Source organism: Oryctolagus cuniculus, chromosome 3, assembly GCF_051225735.1.
Source record: "Oryctolagus cuniculus isolate XC-2025 breed Fujian yellow rabbit chromosome 3, ASM5122573v1, whole genome shotgun sequence".
Lineage (NCBI taxonomy): Eukaryota > Metazoa > Chordata > Mammalia > Lagomorpha > Leporidae > Oryctolagus > Oryctolagus cuniculus.
In genome coordinates, this window is record NC_142869.1 from 95,013,688 (window position 1) to 95,021,159 (window position 7,472).

General features: G+C 37.6%; 1 long non-coding RNA gene across 1 annotated transcript; it reads left to right on the plus strand.

Annotated features, from left to right (window-relative positions):
* The first annotated feature begins 2,602 nt into the window (after positions 1-2,602).
* On the plus strand, positions 2,603-7,063 carry LOC149127434 (uncharacterized). The gene is made up of 2 exons (XR_016231559.1): positions 2,603-2,701; positions 6,862-7,063. It is a non-coding gene; the product is annotated as an uncharacterized LOC149127434 (long non-coding RNA).
* The last annotated feature ends 409 nt before the right edge of the window (positions 7,064-7,472 follow it).

Consider the following 7,472-nt stretch of genomic DNA (forward strand, 5'->3'; position numbering starts at 1 on the left):
TATAATCATGATGAGCACTGTTAGAAACTGTGGTTAGAGGTAAAGCATTTACATCATAAATTCTAGTGAAACTTCAGTGATTAAACAAACACATACCATGAACTATTGTTTTCCAGAGCATGTTTAAGGGTTGGATAGCAGAATTGGGTGCAGTGTAGTGAGAGAGTGCAGGCACTTTCCACAGAGGCTCTTCCCAGCAATGGAGTCCCACAAACCCCATCCTTATTCCCATGCGGACAGGCAAACAATACAGTGTGGTTGTGTACAGAGAAGCCATTTCTGACTCAGCTCAGAGAGCAGAAGCCTACATTTTGTAAACCACGTTGGAGAGAGGAACATCAGGAGGGAACAATTCAAAATGAAGCTTGGAAGGAGCTTTTTCCCCAAGCCCAATTTAAGCCCTTTGACAGATAAAACCCAAATTGAGTTAAAACAGTGAATGATCCACTGAAGAGGATTAACAACATTCGGACAATACATAAAAAGGAATTCATTCACAGAAAGCACCAGAGATCAACATTAAGGGTTATTACCATAATATTTGTAGCTATGTGTGACTATGCTAAGAGAAATGCAACTAAAAATTGTTCTTTTTAAGAATATGGGGGTTATTAATTATGGATGATAAAATTAAAAGTAAATAATAACAAATATTAAGAACATTCAGGCTCACACTAAAATATGAGTATTCTCAACATTCTTTTCTGTTATCTTCAAAAGTATTGCATCAAGGACTCTGCCTATAGTCCCATACTACATACTGTAGGCAGTAAAAAAGAAAAACAAAGATTTGTGAAAGGGTCCTGTTAAACTGAGCATCTTTTATCATGCAAGCAGTAGCCCCATGAGGAGGCCAAATCATGGGGCTGACGGAGGAGTTAGATTGCTTGGCCCTAGAGTCAGGCAGACTTGTGTTCTAAACCTTGCTCGTTCTTAGTCCATAACTAATCAAAGTACTTGACCTCTCTCAGTATCATTTCCTTATCTATTAAAAGGGAGACATGGGTTTCCTAGACTGGCTGTAACAAAGTCTGCAGCCAAGGTGGCTTAAAGCAACAGACTTTATTTCACAGCTCTGCAAGGTTGAAATCCAAAATCAAGTTGTCAACGGGGCTAAATCCTTTTGAGGACTCTAAGGCAAAAACTGTTCCATGACTATTTTCTAGCTTCTGATGACAGCTGATGACCCTTGGCATCCCTCAACTTGTAGTTGCACCATCCCAGTCTCTACCTCTACCTTCCCACTGCATTGTCCAACTTTCCCTCTTTCTATGAGGGCAATAGTCACATCAAATTAGGCCCAATGATTTTAATGACATCCTCTTAATATGATTAAGTTGTTAAGGACCCCATTTCAAAATATCTTCCAATCACAGGTAGCAAGGATTTAGACTAACATGATTCTTGGAGGCCAATTCAACCCATAAGTGGGCATGCTAAATACCTTTTTCATGGAAATAGTAGAAGGATTAAGTAAGTTAATAATGCAATGACCACTAAGAGTAGGTTTATGCTCACTGAAAAACATGTTTTAGGTTTCCCAACATCCAGTATGTGTGGTTTTGTAGTATAGTCAGATTCTGGGTCCTGTTCACACCACTGGCCACTCTACCACCAATTCTGCCTGCTATCAGGCAGAATTATTCCTGTTATCACAAATATTACTAAAATGTTGCCCTAATGTTATTTCTTCTGTGTGTGTGTGTGCTAAACTCTCTGCAAAGCTCCATGCTGTCCGTGAACTTTCTCTCTGTTCTAACCGTTCCAAGTTCTGCTTGGAAGTGGCACTGAGCTGGTATGAACTGGAAATCTGAATGGCTGTATGAACACAAAGACAGATGGCAGGATCCCCATTGGAATGTGTGGCCAGCACATGACTGCTATTTGTTTTCACTCTCGAGTAGTCAGCAGACACACTGTGACTGTACTGCAGCTGCGGAGAGATTTACTTCCAGAACTTTTTAGGACTGTGGGACTGTACACGGCAGGGGTTGCTTGAACAGGTTATATCCTGAAAAGGAAGTTAAAAATCTTCATTTTTTTGTAAACAGGAAATAGGAGGCAAGGTCCCTAGCAAATGGGTAGACACATTCTAATTTTCAAAAGAGACTTGGAAGCCAAGTTTCTGCTTCCTGTGTAATTCTGAGTTGTTTTGCCTTGTCAATATTTTCTTGACACCTTCAGGCTAAAGCTCAAGTTTCTTTGCATTTCTTGCAAAGTACTTTAGAGCTGGGCCCTGAAACTTCTCAGAGGCATCCTGCTATTTCTTTCTTTTCATATGAACAAACATCTTACATTCTTGACGTATGTACAATGTACCTGGGTGAAATTTATGTTAATTTCTACTGGATAACTTCTATTTTCTTAAAACTTCAGCTCAGACAGTATATGTCTCTCCCAGAGAGCTTTCTTCACATCTTACCTCTATTCCTTCCTGATATCCTGGGCGTATATCCTATTATTTACCAAACTCTATTAAGCTTTTCATTTTTATTCTGGAGAACATAGTTTCATTTTGAATCCTTAAGAAATAGTGCTCTGTAACTATTATTTGAATTGGATTGTACTGAAGTTATTTATCTCCCTCTCCCTCTCTCTTTTCAGGGAGAAATTTAACCAAAGATATGAGATGCTATTTAGTACTCTTGCAAAGACATGAACATTTTTCTTGAAATACAGTGGACATAAAAAATTCTGGAGGGTAAGTAGACTTGTAGACTCAAACTACATCTGAATGGCATCCACTCATTCAACAAATATTTACCAGTATCTCCTGTATAGTAGGCACTGGAAATACAAGATACAAAAATTTTTGCCCTAATCATAATGAACTTTCAGTAGAAAGCATTAAAACTTTTAAGAGATGATTTTAGTATGGTGCATCAGAGAACCAAATAGTTACTTCTATGCTGGTACAGCTGAAGGCTTCCAAAACATGGGAAGGAAGGTTTGCCTCAAATGGAGCTGAGTAATTTCTATTTATACTCCATCAAAATCCATACCCTCCACAACTATCTGTGCTTTTATTTTCATTTCTACTACTTAAATGACTTCCTCAAAGTCAACAATGACCCACATTTTGTCAACTCCAGCAGTTATTTTTATTTTTGTAGTATTCAACCTATCATCAAAATTTGACATAGTTTTTCACACCCTTTTAGAAAAAAAAAAAAAACCTTCTCTTGATAGCTCAGCTACATCACTATCTTGATTTTTTTTCCACATGCCTGAAGAATCTCTTCCTCAGCCTCCTTTACGGAGTGCTCTGCTTGACCCAGAGGCAGATATGCCATGGAGCTGATGAAGCTTAAACTTCAGACCACTCCACCACACAGACTTCATCAAAGACCCTGGGCAAAAGGGCTGACATGGTCATGAGTTTCTGCAAAACTTGCAAGACAAATATTTTAACCCAAGGGTTGAGACAGTAGTCTCTTTTCATTCAACTCCACTATCCTGTTTCCCATCTTGTTCAGTGTTATTGCATTGTACTTGGTCATTGTGGGAGTCTGGTGAAAGGGCATTTGGGCTAAGGATGGTTACCCTGGATTTTAGTGAGTTTTAGTTATGGCTCACTGTCGTGTTAAGTTAGCGAAGTTATTGTCAGACATCCCCCTGACCACACATGAGGATGCAGGATTGAATGTAGCTTCATGACGTGCATGGAACCCATCTCCATGGGTTGGATGCATGTGTGCAGGAGAGGAGAAAAATCCTCGAAGAAAGACAAAATCACCTTCCAACAGGAAATATTCCAAAGTCTTACTCATATGAAAAGGAAATCAGAATATGCAGCCTAAACATAGGGGAAAAGAGCAGGCATTGTGGTACAGCAGGTTAAACCGCTGCTTGGGACATCTGCATTCGTGGCAGAGTGCCTGGAATCGAATCTCACCTCTGCTGCTGATCCAGCTTCCTGCTATGTGCACCCTGGGAGGCAGCAGATGGTGGCTCAAGTACTTGTATCCCTGTCATCCACATGAGACACCCCGATTGAGCTCTGGGTTCCTGACTTCTGTGTGAACCAACCACAGCTATGGCTGGCATTAAGGTGTTGAAACAATGAATGGAAGATTCCTCTCCATCTCTCTTCTCTCTCTCTCTCTCTCCTTCCCTCCTTCCCTCTCCCTCTCTCCCTCTCTCATTCTCTCTCTCTCTCTCTCTTTAAAAGAAATATAGATAAATAAACATCTTGTAAAATAGGGGAAAAGTACTTAAGAATTGGTCAGGTATTTAATATTTCTAAATATTATATAATTTTTATAGATTTTGTGGTGTTGGTGATATTTATCGTCCTTTATATATTTGAAATTTGTTGTAATGAATTTATCACTTTACCATACCTAATTTTGTATTCATACATTTTTATTCTTCTCTTGAAGAAGGCCCTCTACTTCACTGCTGAGTTGTCTTCACCCACGCTCCTAGCCCACATATACTTATGTCCCTTCTTAGATGACATTGTCCAGTCCCATGGTTTTCAAAGTCAATTTATATGCATATTTGTTGACACATTAAGATCCAATGCTGGTGAAAAAAAAGACTGGAGCCTTGAATCTCTTAAAGTTGCCTCCTTTTTTTTTGTCAGATTTGTTAATAAATGAAAATTATTCTATTTTTCAAAAGTATGAAATATGTGAAATACTTATATCAGTTTCTCACCACCCCTCAATGTCCCTCTCCACAGAGGAAAAAAGGAAAAAAAATTTGGTATGCTTAAATATTTACAAACATTTTTCATTTATTTTTTGGTTTGGAGATAAGTACATACACATATATATGCACCACATACACACATGCATATGCATATGTGTATACATCACATACACACAAAAAATTGAAACATACTTACATACACATGCAAGTAAACATAAAAAAGCATAAAATAGGATCTTCAATAGCATTCTAAATATCTTTAAGAAATATATATTTAATATATCGCAAATTTCTTTCCATCTTAGAACAGGTAGGCCTAATCCACATGTCTGTTCTTTTAAACTACCTAATATTCTAGTATATATATGTAGTTCCTAATTCCCTAAAATGGGAGGTTAGATTTTTAATGGGTAGAATCGCATTTCATTTTGTTGGAAAGGATGTTAGCATCTCTACCTGAGTCTTATCAAGGACACCTGACCATGACTTCATCTTTATGCTGCTGCAGGTGTGTACCTTAACCTGAGATTTCACACATGGTAAAGGAACAAAGGCAGGATTTGAGAGTTGATTTGTTAACTAGAAGCCTTTGACACCTACAATGAAATGTACAAACTTTCCTTTGTAATTTCTAGTTCCTTTATCACTGGACATTTACAAGGAGGGAACACTGACAGTATCTCTGACAATATTTGTCATGTCCCTAACGCTAAGAGAATAGGCTGTGAACTCTGATTCAAAATCAAAGTACAACCCTTGGAAAATTACCTGTCGTATTTATTGCCCTCCAGCCCTCCACATACTCTGTCATAAATTGTTAATTATAGGGGCTGGTGCTTTGACTCAGTGGGTTAAAGCCGTGGCCTGCGGTGCTGGCATCCCATATGGATACCAGTTTGAGTCCTGGCTGCCCCACTTCCAATGCAGCTCCCTGTTAATGTGCCTGGGAAAGCAGCAGAGGATGGACCAAGAGTGTGGGTCTCTGCACCCAAGTAGGAGACCTGGAAGAAGCTCCTGGCTCCAGACTTCAGCCTAGCTTAATCCTGGCTATTGTGGCCGTAAACCAGTGGATGGAAGATTTTCTCTGTCTTTCTTTCTCTGCAGCTCTGCCTCTCAAATACATAAATAAGTCTTAAACAATTTGTTTTAAAAATTACACAGGCAGTTTAGACCCTGAAAAATACAATTAAATGTTTTATAACTTATGATGATTGGATCTATAAACACTTCTTTTGTTTTTGCATGTTTAACTATATTAGACTAGTGCAACCTGCGAAATCCTTTGGCATTTGAATTTTATGATGAGGAAGAAATTCTTGGGGGAAAGGAAGTTTTAAAAAGCAGCTGCAGAGACATGGAAGTGGGCTGGGATTAACTGATGGAAGGCAGATTGTTGGCAGGGTTGTGAGAGTCTGGGAACACTTGGAAGAAGTTACTGATATTATTGAGATAGAAGAGGGAGTCCAATTAGTAACACAGATACACTTTGAATTATTTCCAATGGATTGCTGCACTGATTCTGAATCATCAATGGTATTATTATATATGTATGCAATATTTATTGCAGTTAACTGTGGAATCACTTCCTTTCGGACATTGGTCCTTGAATACACCCTTTCTCTGAAGCATTTTCTCTAATAGACCTGCCAGAGTTTGGGTCAGTGCACAGATTCTTGTAGTGATTAGGAGATCAATTACTGAAAAAAAACTATGCATTGTTTCAAAACTCTTTGCACCATAAAAAACCTATCTATTAATTCTACTCTTCCACAAACTTTTTTGAAATCTCCTTATATAAATGAGAAATAATGGAATAATGGAATTATATCTACCCTAATTGGATATTACATAATGCATGTATATATGGGAGAGGGAGTAGGAGATGGGATGATTTGTGGGTGGGAGGGCGGTTATGGGGGGAAAAGAGCACTATAATCCAAAAGTTGTACTTTTGAAATTTATATTTATTAAATAAAAATTTAAAAAATTAAAATGATTTTACATGCAAAAAAATTACATGGTACCCCCTAAATATACACCATTTTGCTAATTCTATTTAAAAACATAAAAAATAAGAAAATAAATAAGTCTATCAAAAGATAATGTGTATTTTCCATGAATTTTTAAAGCCCTCTTTGTGTATGTTCTAAGAGAAAAATCACAGAACTATTATAGATAGTATAATCTTCTTTACTTTTTTTATAGTTTCTACAGGCACATGGACATATGACAAAACAATTGTATCCTGTCCTCTTAATGGTAACTCCTCCTGGCAGTGGGTGGTAGAATTGGAACTGAGAAGTAAGAAGGACCCTTCACTTTACCACTATATTCCTCAGTATTGTTATATATAGTGTGTGTATATATTTATAATAAAACATGTACATATTCATATATAGGTATAAAATATGTCAGTGTCCTTCAAAAGAACCTAACATATATTACAAATACATGGTACTAATAACATTTGTATGCAAGCATAAAAAGTGAAAAATTATATACTGTTCTCTTCCCTCATCACCGTGGCCAGATTTTATTCCAACCATCTCATTTGTGGTTAGATTATTTTTGAAATAAGAATAGAATGTTGTCAAAGTGCTTCTTAATTGAGTTTATGCATTTGTTCCTTTCCAAGTCCTATTTTCTTTTATATCCCTTAAAGCAGTGATTTTCTGACTTCCAAGCATTAGAGTCACCAGAAGAGCTTGACAAAGCACATATTTTGGCCCCAACTAGAAGGATTCTGGTCTAGTAGGGCTGAATGGGGTCTGAGAACTTGCATTTTTAACAAAATTCCAAGTGCTGGGGATGCTGCT